This window comes from Hetaerina americana, unplaced genomic scaffold, assembly GCF_022747635.1.
Source record: "Hetaerina americana unplaced genomic scaffold, ioHetAmer1.1.p SCAF_1, whole genome shotgun sequence".
In the NCBI taxonomy this organism is placed as follows: Eukaryota; Metazoa; Arthropoda; class Insecta; order Odonata; family Calopterygidae; genus Hetaerina; species Hetaerina americana.
In genome coordinates, this window is record NW_027286069.1 from 104,877,854 (window position 1) to 104,900,424 (window position 22,571).

Here is a 22,571-nt window from a genome sequence, read left to right on the forward strand (position 1 = left end):
TATGCATAAGAGATTTCAATGACGAAATATAACCGAAATTGCAAAGAAAAATTTCAAGATCATGAAAGAATGTGGTCTAGAAAGTATTCATTTGCTGAGAGCGTGAGGCCAACGTGCCGACCCCTGTGGAAAACTGAGCCAACAATCCTCTTCATACCGTAAACAAAAAGGCCTTAAGTGGATCATTCTTATTGAATCATGAAACAATTGATTTGAAAAGAGGACGAAATAGTATAATTAATAGCGATAAATTTAACATAACATTTCCAACTTGCGACAGATAGAACATAGAAAACACTCGACCGGGAACACGCGTATGAGGCACCTGAGCAAGTGGGTGTCGAGCATGGAATTCAGAAGGATTGCGACTAGAGACCTTGGAATGTCGGCGAAATTGGGGATGGTTGCGGGCGTGTGGGTGGATCTGGTGGCATTATTCCCCCTCCCCTTTCCCTTTTATTTTCCAATGGATGTACCCCGTGTGTCGGCATTGGGAGTGGAGGAAGAGCACGAAGTGAGGTAGAGATGACCAAAAATGGACGACCCGGCCGCACCTCCCCCTTCCCCCCCACCAGCGCCACATTCCCCTCCCAACTTCCTCAGGTCCCTCCCTTCCTCCGAGAGCATGCCTACCTGCCGTGGAAGGCGGGGGCGGGGAGTCCTCGGGCGGGCGTGGGCCGCTTAGATTATGGTCACCTCCGCCTCGAATTGCCACTGATAAGGGAAAAGAATTGGGTCACACAAAAAGTGACAATTATTTTCATCCGAGGTCACTACCCGTAAAAGAGAACTAAACCACATGCAAAATAAACACATCCATGCAAACCTACACCCACAAAGGCGTATACATTTATGCAAAAACCCTATCAACTTACACGCATGCAAATACATATACTATCGGCTAACAAACAATTGCACCTTAGAATTTCAAAAAATGTATCCAATTACATGCAAACTGGAATAAGAAGCCAAAATTCCACCACTGCATGGAAATGCAACAGATATACATATAAGTAGTTGTATCTGAATGAAAAAGCGTCTCATTAAAAATCACATCTTGTGTTCTATTTTCAATGGATGTCAGACGTGACAGGCAGCAGAGAACAATTGACAAGAAAATGTGGTGGTACCGAAGAATGATGAATAAAAAATAGACAGAGTAACAAATAAAGACAAAGATATACTTGGAAGAGTGGTTGAAAAGATGCATGTAAGCCAAGAGCGGACAGATAAACAGAAAAGGGAAACTTTTGACGCATCTTCAGTTAAATGAAGGCCGTAATAGAAGTAAATATAGAGGGAAAGAACTATAGAAGTCCAAGGATGAACTACGAGAAGCAGGTAATGGAAAATGTCGGTGTAAGAAGTTCTGAGGGAATTAAGAAATTGTCAAGAAACATGATAGTTTGGCAAGCCTCTATAAACAAAGCCTCGGATTGGCAACTCATGATGATATCACAGTGAAAGAGAAAGGATTCTTTCATATGGTGTATACAAGCACAACTCACGCATTTCCATTGAAAAAAATTGCTAAATAATAGCTCATCTAATTGAATCATTACGGAAGTTAAGCGTTACATTTCAGTTATTTTTTTTGGACCATTTAGTTAATTTTTTTTACTAATTGGTTATGTAAACTCATTAGCAATTACTAGGAATGGCACCGAAATAATTATATTAGTTTGATGCTTATTCTAGCGACACTAAAACCAAAGGCCTTGCTCCATTATTTCATAATCAAGCAAACCCAAAATCACTGCCGTCTTTTCCCTTATCATTCATTTACTGCAAAATGTTTGGTTTCACAGTTGCGCTGATTGCTGACCCAAGATTGTTCTCATTAGGTCATAGATAACCATCAAATAACATCATAGTTAACAATTATGGTGAGACAAGAGTTCGTAGATCTAAAGAACCACTAATAAACAAAATGTTTGATAGGTCCGCCGTGCGATTGGCTTACAACCACGTTGCACATTATTATCTCCTGCATATGTTATGCCTTACGTATCCGCTTTTCTGAAACCCAAACAAGCAAATTTTGGTACTAGATCTGTGTAAAATATTCGTCTCATTTATGTATGGTATTTTAGCGAGCCTGCAAGTTTTCGAAGCTTTTGTAATTTTAAATACGTGGCATGCGAAGACCCAGTTACTCAAGAGTAAGATGACACCGCTAAAAATTACTTTATTCCGGACATTTAACTAGTTTCTTACTTTCAGTTCATAGAAAGGGAAATGTCAGTAGAGGAGAAGACTGGTGACTTACTACCATCAAAGTTTCCATATTTCATGGATATGGTTTAAAAAGTAGCAACAGCCATAATTCTGCCTTTTTAAGATTTAACCCAGCAATATCCTAATTTCTACCGACATCTTTACAATCTCCTTATTATTCTATTCACATTAAAACACATACAAAGTACTATTACTCGGAGTTTATTTAAACGAAGCGTTTCAACGAATTACGGCGTCATCATGTACAAAGACTGAACGTGCAGGTTAAGTTTATCCCAATTCATAAAATTCGAGGTTTGATGGGAACTTATAAAATAACAGGTAAATATTTAAACATTTATTAAACGATAGGAAAAAATTGACCCAGAATGACAAAATTAGATCAATTTTTGAAGGAATGCAAAGAAGTTGCAAAGTTCTTCCGATGATATAACTTATTGGAATTATTTTTGTTCCCGGAAAATTTTCGTTTATTTTTACCATGAGATAAACAACTAGCTTAATTTTGACTCCGGAGCAATATACCTTGACCATATTTCATTGATAAGCATAGCCACTATGACAAATAAGATAAACAGACCATCGAACGCACCGATACATGAAATCCTATTTACTTCGCAAAAGTCCCGATCATGGAAGTCGAAAACATGACTCACAATAATTAAAACTTATTGACAACTAACTAAACCCATGCCTCTCTTCTTATAAGTCTAAAGATGGTATCACAAATTCTCCTTCGTTGTTAAAGCGCTAATATTTGCCGCCACGTGCCCTGTGGTGGTTCGCATATAGTAGTTGTTTATTACAGAAACTAATTAAATAGTTTGCGCTCGCCATAAAACACACTATTGATGTTTAAGATTGGTTATAACCACAGTTATAAACCCGAACGTTGGTTTGATATGTGAAGTCAGGGCTCATCTAGAACTGCACAAAACGGCGTTTGAAAGTCACAAATCAGGGTGGGGGTCAGATCCTTTCCCTGTACCGCTTATGGTTTCCCAGGAGGAACTGGCACCTCAAAAATCTCACAGTTTGGGTAAAACTGAGGGCGCCCAGACACGTACTCAGGTCCTCCGGTCAGTAGTTCAACGCTCTACCCCTGGACTACCACGTCCAAAGAACCCTAGGATTGGTTATACGTGGCTATAATTGGTTTATACCTTTGCTGCACTATATCCTTTTCATCTTTCCAGACTCTTTCCATCTGGTAGTTATCTAAAACATTAACTGTTTTCATTCCCCATATATTCTTGGAATCTGGTATCACGTTAATTTCCATTTGCAGTAGTTTTACAAATTTTTTGAGTAGTTTCCTTTCAAAATATCATGCAATAATCTCCAATTACCTATTTTTTTAATTACCTTCGATTGTAAACTCTGGTTGAATAGGTTTGTCCCATGTAGAAGAATGTATGCACAATTGTAATCACGAAAAACATAGCCTCAGTTGTCTGCATCATTGGCTTCATTGTTAGATCACCAGGACGAAGTCATTTTTTCATGCATGATTCACGTGTGAATACTTCGAAGCTGAGCCCATAGAAATCATCAATCCGTTAAGTCATACTGAGAGTATAGATGACGGGTAACGACGATTTATCAAAATTCCGTGGTTTCAAAGAGTGGTCAAGATGTAAACAGATTCATCAAAAAAGAAGAGGCCGAGCGCTTACACATTGGTGTTTGTTTTTACACCTTGGCCATCGCACTTGCTCCATGAAACTAAAATTGAGCGATTGGCCGTAACACGACCGCGCCCTAGCGGTGTCTTATAATAGACTCTCATACAAATGGGAACAAAGAAAGCGAGAGGATTAGGGGATGGACGTCAGGTGTTGCCCAGAGGGCCAGGAGTAAAATAAATCGATCAAAAAATGAGGTGAATGAACTATGAATCCCAATATGATGACAGTGAGGATGAAGGCGATAATGACAGAAAATCGCGAACGGCTCGGAAATTGAAATTTCAAAGACCTTATTAGTTTTAAATCAAATTTACTTGTAGCTAGCATTTGACCTCCGATTGAAATTATGAAATCAATTAAAATATTAAAATTTCATGGCTAGATATTCATCCTAATACCCTTGTTGACAATAACTTTAGGCTTATAAAGACTTACTACTCGTGTGCTTGTGTATATATATGTATATATATATATATATAGAGCGTTCCATTTCGAAGATATATATATATATATATATATATATATATATATATATATATATATATATATATATATATATATATATATATATATATATATATATATATACACCAATACTAAGGCTTTATAAGCCTAATGTTTCAACAAACTAAATAATCAACAAAGGTTTTATGGTGAATATCGAAAGCGTATGGCATAGTATATTACTTACAGCATATTTAAAGGAGATAGCTTCAGGCGTCACTTTGTGGAAACGATACATATTGCAAAGGAAACACTTGGTTTTTCCACTGTGGAAAAACCAAGTGTTTCCTTTGCAATACAGCATATTTGTTCACGGTTTGGTGGGTTTTCGTGTTTGAATATATATACTATATATATATATATATATATATATATATATATATATATATACACACACACATACATATATATTTAGTATAGTCTATAAGCATGCAACACAAAAATGTTTTTTGCCTTAAAGCTAAGTATTAAGTCGTTTAATGATTACAGTGAAGCCCAACTTAACTGCAATCTTCATTTTTTTATATTTATTTATTTCAACTCGAATTCTCGGGGATTATAGTCATTGTTATCGTTACACACCAGCGTTTACATTCTCTGGCAATTGAAGGGTCCAAGTTTAAATCCAGGATGTGGCGAATGGCTTAGTCGATGCCGCCGAGAGGCTTCTTCCACTGGCAGTTAGTCGGTCGGCCAGCACCGGGTTTCATACTTAACTCTATAAAATGTTTTATATGCTCAAATCACCCAACTATTCGTATTTTAGAAAATTGCATCAGTTTCCCTTCAAATTTCATAGACTACGAAGTCTATTCAATAAATACGCGAACTGGTGCAATCTGGTGGCCATTACGCGGGCTATAGCCGTGCCCACTAGCGTCGCTAGTTACCTGAGACCCAATGAGCCATCTGTGCTAGGCGGATCGTCGAGCTGTGCGTATGTTGCCAGTTATGCTACTTTCTGTTGTCCTTGTTTTTACTGTTTGTCGAATATTGAACTCGACGAAATCACGGAGCTGCGAATCAACATCAAGTTTTTGGTGAAGTGTGGTAAAAGTTACCAAGAAATTACTGGAATGTTGACAACTGTTTACGTTGATAATGCTCTGAAGAAAACACCCGTTTTCAAATGGATTAAATCAAACTAAAAAATCAAGAAAAATCCGAATGTAAATCAAAATCATGCTCTTGGTTTTCTTTGATGTCGAAGGTGTTGTTCATCATGAATTTATTCCTGATGGACCAACATTAAATGCTGAATTCTACCTCACAGTTCTAAAGCGTTTCGATCTAAAGATCTCTCGATCGCGTGCGTCGTGTGCGATCAAATTTGACTCAAGGCGATGGATGGGTCCCTCACCATGACAATGCACCCTGCACATTCAGCATTGATTGTTCGCCAGTTTCTGGTAAAAAATTCAATCACCTTGATCCTTGATCATCCTCCTTATTCGCCAGATCTCGACCTCTGCGACTTTTTCCTATTCCGAAAATGCAAAAATGTGATGAGGGGACATCACTGGGAAGATGTGGGCACAATAAAGTAAGAAACGACCAAGAAACTAAAAAGCCTAACTGCCGAGGGCTTCCAAGGGTGCTTCAAACTGTGGAAAAGAAGATGGAATAAGTGCATAGCAACGAATGGAGAGTACTTTGAAGGGGAAAAAAATCGATGTAGACTAAATTTTGCAAAATAAAGTTTTTATGGCCTCAGTTTGCGTATTAATTGGACAGACCTCGTATACGCTACAACAAAATTTTAGACTCATGTTATTTAGAAGCACTATATATGGATTAACTGAACAGTATATTTGGAGGCCTTACGTTCCTTGTAAATATCTCCTGATCTATAGCGTATCCCCACCATATTATCACAATGGCTTCGTGACATAGCAATAATGATTGGAATATACCATGTCTTTGATTCAAATTCATTTTTTTCTAGATGAAATGTCTCATCATTCGTTTTATTTATCGAAGTTTCAATTTGATGCCCTCTTTGCGTGTTCGGCTCATAAAAAAGTAGTGATTGGGGGAGAATATTACCGTAGTGCTGAGGTTATTAAATATGCACAACGATTCTTGGCCTCAAGATCTGAGATTCCCAATCCATATAAGGATTATCCGAGCCCAGCATAAATGCGTGACCAACGCCTCGAGGGCGACGCTGGCGCCCGTTCGAAGCACACGCACGAGGAAAAACATACTAGACGGCTGTCTGAATTCCTCGAGCGATCACGGCGAGACATTTCGCAAGGACGAATGGAAAATCTTGAAATGCATTATTGGACATTCTTTCTCTCAGTCGCACACAATGGAGGCAATGAAATAGTGAGAGGTTTCAAGAAACTTTCTGGCCTTAGTTGGAGAATGCAAGACGTAAGCTAAAAATATCACCTTAACAATGCCTGCGGTGCATCGAATCATGTAGTTTGGAGGTTCCTCTGCTCGAGCAACTGCCTGGTGTTTCACTCCGACTGTGGCCCAACAACATACAGGAGTAGAGAGAACACAGCGCAATCCGTGTAGTTTATTCTCGAGCGGATTAAAGAGCATAAAAAGACATCCACCCACATGCTCTCTAAACAACGCAATACGGGACGCGGGACTCCCGCCGCGGTAATAGACAATAGCTCTCGGCTGAACAAATTCCTGTTCGCGCACGTCAGACACCATGCGAAACGTAGAGGGCTCCGTAATGTTCTGTGACGCCGTCAATAGGCATTGTATGAATTGCTAATGGGAAGCGTATGATTTACGCAGTCATTTGCACCTCTCGGTATGCGAGTTTATGGCATAATAGCTGGGAATTATGGAAACGAAGGAGGTTGGAGAGAGAGAGAGAGAGAGACTGGACGCGCATCTGGGCTTAGCATTCGCCCACCCAAATTAAAGAGGCAGATGTTTATGCATCTCATTTGATGTGTGGTGCTGTGCACTTTGAGTGATCCTCACTACGCCGAAAGTGGAGGCCATAAACGTGCAATAAAACGCAACTCCCGGGGGTGGAGCCCGAGTCCTCGGAGCGTGGGGACAGTGCATCGTCATCCGCCACGCCCACAAGCGGAACTTCCAGTTTCCCGCGAGGAGAGGATGGGGCGAAATTACGCACACTTTCCCAAGTTGTCGAATCATTAAAACTATTAGTAAAAAAATTATTGTGCTTCCTAATGGAGGAAACATTTATTCAGAGATTTTTTTCTTAAAAAACACGGATATCGTATTCGTGAATGCTTGAGACTAAATCAACAATTATCGAACTACGAACGGTAATAGAATTCGGAGAGATAAGAACCCTTAATAACACTCTTGGATGCAATCAAATAGTGTTCCTGGTTACCAGTATGCCTCCATCAAATTGGAATTTACTTGGAAATATATACGTAAGTAGTATTCGTGAAGCTAATTTGTAAAAAAAATAGCATTCGTCCTGCGCATTTCTGGAAACAGATCTTTCCTATCACCTCTCGCAGAATTTACGATCAGGGCAGAAAGGGGAAACCATACACAAATTAAAAAAAAACATTTCTCCCCTTCGAAGACTTCTTAATCTTCTTTTTAATAGCAGATATGTTAGTACTGCTGCCACTTGCTCTTGCGACAATTAAAAGGTTATCCTGCGGTTGCAGACACATTTTAGGCGGACGGTATGACGACCCATCCACTAAGTACATTTAAGTACCTAAGGGGAAGGGGCGATCTTTTGAATTCCCCAAATAATCATGTCAATAGGATCTCCACTCGTCCTACGAAAATTATGGACAAACATCTGTTGCAAACATGACAGAGACGCCATTTTTTATTGAATTTATTAGACCCTTCAGTTCCTTCAACAACTACAATTAACATGTGCAAAAACTCATTCACGAACACCTAGTTAGTTGTTTACTCAGTCACCGAGTCGTATGGTGTTTCAAAAACGGAACGCAAAATTTGCGACTACTGCCTCAATTAAAAAACTGCTGAGGGAGTAATGCGATTCTTTCACTGGTTTCCCGTTTTCAATATTTCTTTTTCTCTATTTCACCTAGCAAATATCACAGGTTTCCGCATACGTAATCTAAACGTCTTCAAGCTGGGGAGAGTCCAATTCCACGAGAAAATTCTTTTTGTGAGAAAACCACGCGTACATTCACTTGACAGTTTCACGTTTCCGCGGCCAATCGTTCCTCGGTCGATCGGCAACGCCCGACTTTCCCCTTCCTGCGGTGACCCCGTCAGGAGACACGTCAATTGAAGGGGCCGCGAAGGAGAGCCTGGAATTACAAGGGTACTGCGCCAAAGTGGATCCGCGCATGGACAATTAACATTTGGGATTACATATCCACCTCAAAGTATCTATTGCATATGCGTATGTGCATAGTTACCTTTCTATAATTTATCTATAATATCCATTTACAGTTTCGAATAAAATTATATGGATAAGATGGATGAAGCATGCCTTTATTTCAGTAATCAAATGGTTTTATGTTAGGTATGTTTAGTGCTAAAATAGTTCTTATCTAAAGTGAATTTGTATACTACAAAGCTCGTTTACAAGGCTGGGGTTAGCGGTAGGGTATGACTCAGCACTAGTGATGACTTGTAGACATCACATACTACTAAAGAGTTAGGAATTAGAAACCCTTTGATGATTTTTTATAAGAATAAGATATCATTACCCTGCTCATTCCACAGTTTATCTCTTTGATTATACCCTTATGATTCAACTGACAAGAGTAAGATGGATTTTATATAGAACGATAATGCGATACTATAAGAGATTTATTCTTTATGTAATCGTTCGTCAATGTATTCGAATTATTCTAACAATCCCATTTCTCTAAGTTTAACGTAAGATCATTTTACTAATCCCCCTTCTCTTTGTTGCGCTTAATCTAAACGACAATTCAAAAATTAATTTCACATATACCTATCTAGGAAACCTTAACCTGAATCCCCATATCAGACCATTAAATGAAACGCCGACACCAAATTTCCCAATGCATTTCTTTAATGCCCCTTCAATTATTCCTAATATCACCACATTCATAAAATCCTCGTAAAGGCTTTTCACAAGTTCTTGGTCAGGTTTTTAGTAAAAGTCACGTCTAGGTATTGCATAGCTTCCACATATGACGAAGCGCGCTTTACGCGGAAGACATTGAAGCTAAGTCCATGAATGTGGATACGGACTGAGACCTTGCAGTCGAGGAGTCTAATTTTGTAATCCTGGCAGGTTTATTGTTATAAAGCGCGTCTGTTCGCTCATCGTTCTCCCTCTCCCCCCTCCCACAGCTCCTTCTACTCAGGGTTACGCCCTTCCACGAGTTATCGACATCACGTCCAGTATAACCTTTGTATATCGATTTAGCGCGGAAAGAATAAGTTGAAATCATCCATTGTTTGGTGTACATTGAGTATGTGCAAGCACTTGTCAGCACAACTCGAATTGATTATTAATCTGCAATCTGGGATTTTCAAATATTTTGTTCCCAGTGGTTATCGGGAATATGGATGTGGTCAAGAGCAAACCAAATTCTTAATTACTAACTTTTAATGCCATTATTAGTATATATCTTACAAAAGACTTTGGACCCTACGTGACAAACTTTTGGCTGTACTGTTTGTGTAGTTTCTCAGTAACGCTTGGCATCGTACCATATTTTCATGCCGGCTAAATTCCGTTACATCTATGGATTGCTAAAATATAACGGTTTGGGTTTACACATATTTAAGACAATAATCATGCATTGTATACATACTGTATTGCGCATGCAAATCCACAATATAGGCAAAAATGTTCGTGGGCTAAATTGTCCATTATCTATGCTCGCAATATTTGAATTCCGTTTATCTTCAGCAGGAACAAAAGCCCCCGCAGTGAAATGGCTCTTATGAAGTATCGTTTACGGAGCGCTTTGAACCGGCACTCCTCAACATCTCAGGCTTCGATCGATCGTAAACACGTCATTGATGTAAGGACGCTGTGCCCACATTACTGTCTTATTATTGCTCCAATGTTTTCCGATACAGGAAATCCAGTTAGTGGCAACGAAAGTATATATTTATCAGTATTATGTTTACCAGCTTTGATATAGGGAACGGAATGAGCTGCGTCTCTTTAGCTCAATGAATCGTTTGCTGCCGATACACGAGAAGGGCACCTCGTGGTGCGCGGGCATTGTCCTTGGTGACCTCTTCGCGGCCCACGATGAGCGGTAGAAGACCGGAAGTTTGCGGCGAAGGCGTCGAAAGAGTGGCAGGAACGAGGATTCCCACAAAAAAGGAAACGAATTCAACACTTAGGTTTCACAATTTTTGCAATAGCCGGCCGACGTTTCCAGATATTAGAATCATTTTTAGGAATGAAGCAATGCTCTCCTGGAATGGAAATCTTTTTCTCAGTATGATCTTTCTGGTTTTTGGAATGCCTGCGTGGAGAGGCGTGAATTTCTGGATTGAGGTTCGTAAGAAGGGTGAACATGACGAGAGTGGGAAAATGTTGCGCACGTTTTCAGTGGAAATCGATCGTTCATATGGCTGTCATGATGACATAGAAAAGGCTCTTTTTGAGATGATATAGGTAAAGATCCCACTTCATTACCGGTGTGTCAATTCAATTGGAATTTCTGGAAGACGAGAGATGTTTCCCTCGTTAATTTCTCTGCGCATAGGTTCTAATTTTAAAGATATTAAACATTTATGGTATATTTAAATATAGCGAAACGGATTCTCACGTGTTTGAGAAGAAAATTTAATTTACGTCTTTCTCTAAAAGTAACTTTCACAGAATTGAGTATTTCTAAAATTCCAATTTATCGTTCTCTTAAGCACAACCCGTGTTGCATTTTCACCCACTAATTGCGGGATTTAAGTCACCCCAGTTTGTAATGAAGAGGAAAAATTAATCAAAAAATTTTATTTTCCATATTGTGCATGGTGGAATCAATACGAAAACTTTCAAGAAAGAGTAAAAGAATAATTTCAGCGTCATTCTTAACACCATAAAAAATTTGTTTGCATCATTGCTTAATGAGTATGAATAATAAAAATATTTCTATGGCCATACCCTGACATTTTGAGCATCACAATTTGTTTGAAATACTTTGCAGTGAAAGCTAATTTAGTAAAAGATTTCAATATTTCAAAGAGAGCATTTAAAGACAGGCATTAATAAAGTAAAAGTTCGAGCAACCTAATTGTTTTTCTGTGAATTAAAACAATGGCTTTAGATATTCAGGCCATTATTCCTTAATGTCACTCTAAATTCCACTCTCACTCCTAACGTAATTGATAGGCTATATTGCACCATACGGTCATCTCGACAAACTTAACCAGAGAACAAAATTACACCAGAGACTAAAGGGGGGCACGAAACCCAACTATAATCCGAAAGTATCACATGAAGGATAATATGACCCGCAAACGTCGCAAGGAGTTAGGAATTGAGTTTGGCGACGCGACTGAGAACTTGGCATGAAACACGAAAATATAATTTTCGAAGCATAGAGTGCTGAAAAGGAAGAACAATTGTTTTCCTGCTCTCATTTCACACTGAACAAGCACCGACAATAGCTGATAATCGTAAGCAATTTTTGCATTACTATAAAGATGTTTTTAAATTATACAACCTGCACGTTTTGCTGCCACAGAATATTGGGAATTAATTTTACCATTTAAATATTCCACCTTCACCAGAACCAGATGGACTTAATTAGGTAAAACGTCCGTCTAAAAAATTTCAGAGGGAACCACGCCGAGGTCTTGGATGCAACTTGATAGATACGGATGAAAACACAAGCTGGCCGCATAGTTAAGGTGTTGACTCGATCGTTCACGTGAATAATGGGAAAAATCCGCAGAATACGAATCCGTAATGAGGAGAAGGCGGGCGGGATAAGTGGCGCTCAACACGCAAGCTCCATTAGGTGAGTGAGCGAGGAGTCCTTGCCCGGAAATCCCCGTCCGTGTAACTCCATTTCCAGAACAGCGGGTCAACCTGTGACTCCCCCTTTCCCCGTAAACCCCTTCCCTCGCCCTTCTCTTCCCCTCCCCCAGAGGGCGCCTTACCTCTCCGTCGCTTAAAACAGTTATGCTCCTTCCCCCACTCCTCTCCTCCCCTTCCCATTTCATCCATTCATGAGGTCCTTCCTCGCTCAGCCGCAAAACGCCCTCGCTCATCTGAGCGATCTCGCTCCCTCTCTCCGTTCCCAAGTCCGTGCCTCTTCCCTCACCCAACTCGCTCGTCTTCCTTCCGCCATCCGGGCGGACAAAAACACCAAGGGAGCAAAAACGTGCGAATCATGACCCGATCGCGTCACTAATCGGTCATGCACGAGCCCCACCGCGCAACCAACAACACGTCCGAGCCTGGCCGCCAATTCTCCCCCAATCAACCCTCGCCGCAACCTCCTCCTCCCAACCCTTCTCCGAACCCAAGTACCCCACTCCTACTCCTGTTATAACCGCCCCGGGCCACTCCGCCTCCTCCTCCGACTCCGCTCCTCCCCCCTACTCGGAATGCACCGCTGCTGCGGCGGAGGCGGCCTTGCGGAGGTGAAGGAAGGGAACCCAAGGGCGAGGAGGGGGGAGCTCGGCGAGGAGTGAGCGCGTGGAGGAAGGTCCGCGGGGTCCGATGACTTGCCGAATCCATCTAATGAAGTGACCGACTAACCTCCTCTCTTTTGCGTATTCCCTCACATATTTCAACTGAATGCATCCTGCACTTCGTTTTCATCTTCTTGGCGATACTCTATGCTTATTCCCTCAATTGAAATCGAAGAAGAGGCAGAGGGGTAGCGGATGAGATTGAGCACTCCCTTCCCGCAAATTATCTCCCTGACCTCCAAAGGTTTCTTCACCATTTGCAACGTGCACGCTTTTAACGAACAGGGTGAGTCCCCTACCTGCCTTTCGCTTTAAATCGGGTCTGGCAGCAAGAAGATAAGGAAACATTTTAAACATAATAATTTATTTCCATCTGTTAATTGCACCACGAGTATGCATTGCCGTCCGCAAATAGCGTAATTTTGTATCAACGCAAAGCTGTTTAGTTTACTTCGTCTCAGATTCCTATGATTTCTCATGAGACAACCAAATGTGTTGCGAGGTAAAGCCTAAATGTTGTCCAGAGGACAATGAGAGTAGCCATCATTCTCTTTTTCCGTCATTCATACTTGCAGTCTGGCATGACGCACGTCCCCAGCGGGGGAGAGAGTTGAGGGAAGAGAGAAAAAGGCGGCGGTCTTGGGAGAGCAGAAGAAGAGAGTGCTGAGAGACACGAAATGGAAGGAAACGTCCGAGAAGGAGACATTTTGGACTCGTTGGGTGAGCGTGCAAGCGAGTGTATCGGAACACGGTGGACCGTTAACTCCGTGCTCTTGAAGCATCTCTCCACTAAGAGTCCCCAAATGGCTATGCAAATCCACGCCACCCACATGCGCCAAGTCCTCGTGGGTCAGAGTAACGGTTAAAGGAATATGGTTAGTTACTGACGAAAGGTTGTAAGACTATTCGTCAACCAATCCGTTAATCCAACCGCAAATACTATATTATATTTGGCTTAAGAAGTCTCCCTTTAAAAAATAACAAAGTTGCAATCACTATAATGCAATGAAAAATATGCAAATATTTCTTTATTCCATCAAAGATCCTTGTTTGGAGAGAGCTAACTGTAGTTAGTCCTTGTGTGTGTCGCTCTCCGTACCTGATCTAATGGTCTTAGATTTCTTTACGCTTCACTTGAGAAACATTGCAAGTACTAGCTTAATTATTAATCAGAAGAAACAACAAAATTTATTATTAATCAGATATGTGGCCATTTATTATCTCTCGAGGGTCAGAAACGTTTTATTCACAGTGAATTGCATTTAAAATGAATATAATTTGGCGATTCACATTTTTATCAGGGTTATTTTGGGAGCTTTGCGAGGACTAAGTGCTTTTTTTCTCTTCCCATGAGTTTATGTGTGGACTCTGATTGAGTGGCAGAAAATTTTAAATAATGTTACTTCTTTGTTTTCAGTTTTTCCGCAAACTTCTTCCTTCTGGTACAGCTTCTGTCTGATTTCATTTCCTTTGTACGTTCCCAGAAGTCACTGTTTTTGTTTCTAGTGCATTGATTATTCGGCTCCAGTTTGTTCGTGGTCAGATGCAGGGGTGGTGAGCGTAACATGAAGACAGCAAAGAAGCCATCATTTCAAGGACATGCACTGAATAAATGCAATTTAAAAAAGTATAATAAATTGAAATTAAACAGTAGGTTAAATTATAATACGTTTACTATTATCTAAAATGAGGTTGAAAACCTGCTTTCATTGAAAGAGAAAATATGGAAAGACTCCCTTCCATTGATAATACGTACGCATTGAAATCTTCTTTTGCTAAAATTATGCATTGCACGAGTACCTTGTATCTTTGTAGTATAGAAGCACACATTTTCCAAGAAACAAGGTCATTTACCATGGGTTGTTTAAAGTCAGTCTAGAAGTGTTCCAAATCCTACATTTCTGCACAATTTCGCAGCGAATAACTCGTAGATAAAGAGATCTGGATAGAAGTAAGTTCATCGAATCGTATCCGTAAACTGACCACAGAATATTCCATCCCATGTCCATAACGTATCCTTTCCTCTCACTTTGAGGTACGCATTGTGTCGAATAACAACATATTTACAAAAAAAGCGAAGTGCGAGTGAGAATTTTTTCGTCCATGCCGTCGATACAGCCCTGAACTCAGCGGCTGAGGATATCCGGGTATTTGTTTTCCAACTTTGGGAAATGCATCGGTTTGCATTGAAAAATTCCTCTCGGAAAGAATTTGAGCGCCTACTTACTTCAAATGAAGGCATACGTAATTCTAAAAGAAAATGCGTAATTTAATAATGCTAATAAATATAATACTAAAAATATATAAAAAATAATGCTAATATATATTTAAGTAGGATCTAATAATAAGATATAATAAGGCCAAAAACAGTTGTTATCTAAAAGTGATATTACCTGATTTAAATTTGCATTTTCGGCTTTGTGTTTGAACCACTAACTAAATACTTCCTTCATTCCAGCGGGCTGACAAAAATATCAAACGTATCGCACATTGGCATATGCAACTGTTTTCAACTCTCAGAGATCACAAATATTTGAGTAGACAATAGAATTTCCAGAATGGGTGGTAGCATTGTAAAAATGAAGACGCATTGAGAACGCTGAGAGAAATAGACAGAATTCTTAATATTTCATTCGGTCTCGTGTATCGCACAAAAATAAAAAAAATTGGTACGCACGTGTAAGAAAGACTATGTACCACACTTTATTTCACTACAAGGGCTTTTGTATTTCATACTTGATTAGCTTGGGAATGCGTTACAACCATGTTTCGGAACAAAAACTCGAAACATTAGCACTTAAAAACGCATTAAGATACCGATAAAGATAAGTTCATTTTGCACGAATATCATAATCAGCATGCGCCATATCTCGCTATCCAATTCTCCCTTTTAAAAAGTGTGAAAAGTAGTATTTCGACCTCTTTTCTCCATCAGTATACCGCCCGATCCCATACTGCCATCTACTCTGTCCAATGTGAACTCCGTGTGAGGTTCTTTCAAATGTGCCGAGCGAAACTCCCCGCGGTTCCCGCGCGTCATGGATTTTCGCCATGTGGAGAATAAATCACGTCCACCCCGTGCATGTACATTAGTTAGGAGGGATGCGTTCCGGGTCCGTGGCTCGAAGCCCAAGGGGGTGCGAATGGCCCGGGCACCCTCCCCTCCTCACCGTGGACGCACGCACACCCTCGCGGGGCTCGTCGCCCCCCGGGAAGGGCGATGCGGAGATGGTGGATGGGCGAGGAGGAGAGGGGAGGGAGGAAGCAGCGTATTGGGGGGAGGGGGGGGCGGGAGTTTGGGTGCCTCCAGCGGGATCCCTGGAGTTCGCTTCACAGGAATCTCTGCGCCCTAAATATACCGGGAGCATACCTCAATTTTCCGAGAAACACACGGCACACTGCATGCATGAATGACTTACCAGGGACAAGCAAGCACGCTTTGCTCATAATCATTAAAAAAGCAAGGGTAATAGCGGTCAGAAAGTGAAGGAAACATTTGATATGTTCCAAGCAAAGGAGATCATTTTTAGGTGTGACTAATTGGATGATTTTGTCAGCACAAGCGAGATTTTCCAAAAGGCTGCGCTTGGAGCGTAGGCTATTCTGATGCACCATATTAGAGCAATTCTTACGATAGGATAATGTTGATCACGATTACCAACCTATTCAAAGTTCTTCGGTATCACATTTAAATTCACAAATGTGATATTATTTTCACGGTACACGATCTCATTGGGGAACGCATTAGCTAAAATAGTGGCAAGTGTAAATGTATTAAAACTGATGTCCGTCCATCAACCCCTAAGATCTTCAATTGGAAATACACCGATGGCCGTAGCGACAAATAATTAGCATCAAAATACATTTCCACTGATACCTCGGAAGTTGTGTCGGTGGTAACAACAGGGAAATCATCACTGATTCTCATTCCTCATAGATTAAGCACATTGTACAGGCATTTTGGGAGCATATTGATATCTGCGTGACTAATATGAATTTATACGTCCAATATATTATATCAAGGGTCACCAATTAAGTTTTTCTCAAGAGATGCCCACTGCCTTAAATACACGCTGGGGATAATATTACCACATTGTCCGTAAAATCACGGTGCACTAGAAAGCAATAAAGGAAATAGCTTATACACTAACAATGGAATATTATCGATGGTTTATCACAATTGATTGTGGTTCTAAGTGGTGTTATCACACAGTTTATCATGGATTGTACATTCCTGTAGGGGGATGGAAGATGGCCATACCAGAAGTCACGGAGCTCTTGGAACGAACGTGCGTTTCGAGCTCGCCGATTGTCTCTGCAGAAATAGTGACGAAAGATCAGACTTGAATGGAAACAAACTTACTTCATTACGCGGCATCACGTCTGATTGAGGACCGCTGCATTAGTACTTCGCCCGGAGCTCAGGAAATAATTTGCGAAGTCCGCTGGGCTGGTTACCCAAGAGGACAAATGGGATTTTCTTAGGGAAGTTTCACGATCTATTTCGCACCAAAAATTAATAACAATATCTCCGTTAAGTGGCAGGACATTTGGTTAATTGTCTTGAAATAGCTTTTTAATGAAATATGTAGAAATACAGGCATGGCCACAGCCATCTGGAAGATGGCTGAAGCTACGCCAGGAGCAAGATGCAGACTTTGAACCCCTAACTCCAGCATACAATCCGGAATCTATGAAGATTCTTGGAGCAAAAAAATGGACATTTTACAATAGGGAGAAGACGGGACTTATCATACTAGCTTAGTAACCTATTGGTAATCTTATAAGTTATAATCATGTAATAATAATTGCTTTATTTCATTTTAAAAACAACACCATTGAAGAGCGTGCATTTTTCTCCATAGGAAATTTTACATTTTAACATACACATGAATGCATAGCATTATGCATTTAAATTCAAATGCGAAGTTTTAATAATTAATGAAAGAAATGCATTCGTCGGATGAATAAATTCACTTCGTTCATTCCCAGCATACTTAGCGGTGACATGAAAATAATAAATAACCATTCCACGAGACTCTTCATTCATGGGACATGGCCACTTGGAGCATGTAAATCGTGATGGGATTAATCTTAGCTGGTCGATCCTCAATGAAATCAAATGCATTGGGATTATATAGCTAGATAAAACAGAATGAACATATTTTCCTCCTTCAATCTACGACCTTGATGAGTAAAACTAACTACCTAGGGGCCTCAGGAAACAGATGCAATAGTATGCCTCGAAAATCTTTTGAGATTTAACGTACTAGTGACCAAAATTTTAAACAAACCGAAATGCTCAAATTAGCCATCTAAAAACATTACCAGCATCATCTTCCTCCCTCGACCCCAAAAATAGAGTCCATCCCGCGCACCAGCCCTGAGGTTTTCATGGTTCTTTTCCACTACCCTAGTCCATTCAGGAAATAGAATTTATTTATTTAGGCTGGAAATTCCAGAAATTATAAAATACAATTAATATTATACACTTAAAATGCGTTTTTAACTCTCTTCATCCATGCTTTTAGCTATTATGATTTCGGACCTTAGTAAATGGTAAGTATATCAAAATATTAATGGTCATTTTTTCTGCTGACGGATGGATTGACGGTAAAACCTGATCAGGTACGAATTAAATCAATATTTCATTAATACTAATCAAAGATTGCAGGGACTCACGACATTATATGTCGTGCAAAATAAACAGACTCAATTCCATGCCATCAGAAAGACAAAAAAAAACACGTTTTAAACCTAGAGAGTTTTCCTGCTCTTTTTCTGGCCCTTAAACTCGATCATTTCTTGAGCACGATGGAAACGAAAAGGCTCACGCTGATTATCAACATTCACAATCTCATTCATGACAAATCGCCATTCTCCCGAATGACCTTCTGTAGCTTCCTTGCTCTTTGATCGGCCGAATCATTGGCAAGGATGACATTTCATGTGGGGTCGTGCAGTTGTTGTTCTTTAGTAGTCATCGGAGTGCGCTTGCGAAGAGGTTGTCATGTCGCGACGTGAGTGAGAACCGATTCTACGTATAGCACAGCGCTCGAAGTTATTTTCATTGTTTATGCGCGAGCCGGGCGAGAGACACCGTGGTGCGTGGCGGAGGGGGCCTTCGATTCAACCACCCACCCCACCCCCTTCCGTCCGAGCCTCACGCCGACCCCCCACCACCTCGTCCGAGTGGGGCGGAAATGCGTGCGAAGGCGAAGAAGGGGATGGTCCGAGTGCCACTGACGAGCGAGCGCGTGCGGGCACTGGGGTCGATTGCGTTGGGGGAGGGGGAGGGGGCACGTGTGGGCGGCGATCGAGTTGCCTTAGGAATTCGTAAACCTCCTTTGCCTCCATAGGATTGCACCAAGGAGGGTTCAGATTGCCAACAGCTGATTGGCGATTTGAATAGCGCCCCGCACGCTCGCGAGAACCTAAGCGAGCAACCTGTTCCCGCGGCGGCCGTTTCGTTTGAAGCGAGGAGGGAAATCGCCTCCGTCAGGCTAAGACCGTTTAACGACCGGGGCGAGGAGAAAATTGATACCACGGGAGACTTTCATCTTTGAGAGTCCGCGGAATTAAATGAAATGTGAGGAGAGGAAAATGATGCGCGGAAAAAAAACCGAATGATTGCTTTTTAAATCTCCAACTATCCAAGTGAGTGGGGACGATTGGGACAGCGTACAAAAGAAGATCGAAAGCTTTCGGAAAGCAGTGACGGAGACCTCTGATAAAAATTAATTATTGGGAAATGGGGAAGTACCTATGCAGGATGGAACATGAAAATACTACATTAAAGAAAAAGAGACGGCGAATGGACACCACATGACAAAATGCTTCCATATTAGATGTATTAAAAGTTAATGTTGAACGGATACCACCAAACCAGGTCGAGGGAAAGCGACCTCAGCGGGCCGAGGGAGTTTGAAGACCAATACGCACTTGGTGACGATTGGGAAAGTTGCATAAGTGGTGAGATATTAGAGTGTAAATGAACTAACAAAGGGAGCGCAGGATAGATTCTACAAAACTATCAAAGTGAACGGTCTAAGAAATATAGTATTTCAGGGAAAATTCACTCTTCAATCAAATTCAATTTCAATTTTGAACCTCAAGTGAGGTCTGATGAACTTTTTCACTGTCTCGCACTCCAATATTTCATTAATAATCACTATGCATACCTTTTGAAAATCATTACGTGCATCAATAAAACTGCAGTTTCTCATACTCGAGATCCATTCCGTGATTTTCAATGGGCAATGTCATTCACTTCTTCGCATCGAAGGCCTACAGATTTTTCTGGCAGATATGAAAAATCAAGATATTTCCATTTGAGTAGATTAATAAATTAATAAACAACGGATCTACTGTAATGCACCTGCATAAAATTCAAATAATAAAGCCAGTCTTCGTTTCTTCACATTTACTGCCCTTAACCACTGAATTTACAAAAATTATTCTGTCAATTTCCAGCAATTATTTATCCATACTTTATAGTTCGAGAACAACATCATCATAGTTAAATCGTAATAAGAGGTTTCGTTGATTTTTATTGTCATTTATCACCCCCTTTCATAGCACGAATAAACAGAATATAGGACGGGTGAAATAGAATTTTAAAATGGCCATTTTGCATGATCATTTTGACACAATCATTTCAACATGACATTTAACGTAGAACCATGGGTGGTTATTGTAAATGGCAAACTACTTTCATTATAGTGTGAAAATAATCGGTTATACTTTATGTTCCTCGTCGGATGAGACCATTTTTTACCGTTAACACAATTCAATATAGACCATGACATCACCCAACACTCATGCCCAAGACGTAATTGGAACTCGCGGCCTTCGGTTTAGCGCGAGAGTTCTGTCAGCAGGACAAACTGGATATGCATGTGACAATTATAAATGCCAGGTGCACGACAAAGTGTTCATTTAAACTAACGACTAATATCTTGTGTGGTGCTACGTGAAAACATCCAGTGTTTATATATACGAAATAGCATTTACCATTTGTTATTATGAATGTCCTAAAGAACTTATAATGGAGCCTCTACCACTGCCGTTCTTTTCCATTGAAATAGAAATTGAACTGCCTGGACCGTTACTTGAAACGCTGTCATCTGCAACAATGTAGCAGGGAGAAATTCAGTTAACGTATTCCATTGTCAAAGAAAGTTACGGTATGTAAATCCTCTACGATGGTTATGGTAGATGCGATATGAGCAAATGTCAGTCAGTTGGCTGGTCATCTGGTGGGTATCTGGCGGAAAGATCAGGTGATTATTCGGCTGAATCATGCGCGTAGGAAACATGGCTGGTAATCCATATATCCTCTTTCCTCATTTCATTTTCCTTGTCGAACATCCTAAAATATCCCCGATTCGTATATGGCTGCTATTTTTATAAATCGGCACAAACGTGGTTTGCCGAGATTGCGATTTGCCAAGATTTCGATTTTGATTTCACTAATTTTTTCATCATAAACACAAAATTCATATTAATTCGTCAAAATCAACTTCATGAATCCACAAAACATATGTGCTATGCACCCTTGATCCAAGGTTTGACCTTTCTTTAAAATACATCTTCTAAACTGACGGTTTGGAACAAATTTGCATGGATGATAATTTTACTTCACTTTTTCCTTTTTTCGAAAATGCAAAACCTTTACTCATATTTTTCCAGGAATCCATTTCCTTTCGTTCGCACTTCCCATCTATTTTATGAATTACAATCTCCTTTAAATCTCCTTTTATCTTATGAACTTATCTATTGTTCTTTCCATTTTTATATTTCTCATCGAAGTTGATTTCGATGCATAGTCTCCTGTTATCATGTTTTCTCTCACAAAATCAAATTTCCTTTTTTCTTTGATTATTAATTTTATGCCAGAATTTGGATCATGGAACGTTGTTAAATTAAGGATCGACAATATATTTACATATTTACGTAAATATTTTTTCAGTAAGTTCAGGTGCCTCAGAATTTCCTGTAAGTTTCTCTTTCCTTAGCATTAGTTATGCTTTACATACTCGTATGTACCAACCACAGAATCTATTGTATGTGCCAGATCATATTAATCTATATCATTTTCTTCCCTGTTATAATCGGGTGTATATTCTGTTGCTTCGATTGTTTATGTTTCACAACCCTAATGGATACATCACCAGTTTGGGTTCATTATATCACTTACGTACCAGTTTTCCTTCACGGTTACTGGCTACTATTTAGTCTGAACAGAATCCATTTCTGGCTGCTGCCTTGTCTCAATTTGAATAATGCCCTTAATACTTCTCCTTTTGGCCATTGTGCTTCGAAATGAAGTTAATCCCTTCTAATTCTAAATATTTATTAATCCAGATTCAAATCTAGGCACTTCTGTCCACTTTCCATTTATTTTGATAGTTTTCTCATTTTAGCTTTAGTGTGTGAGTTTTGCTCTAGTTCAGTGAGAATTTCCAAGGGCTGAGTCACCGATCGGTGTTTTCATGGATCACTTGAAGTAATCTTACTACTAGTTACCATAATGGGTAAGAAATAAGGATG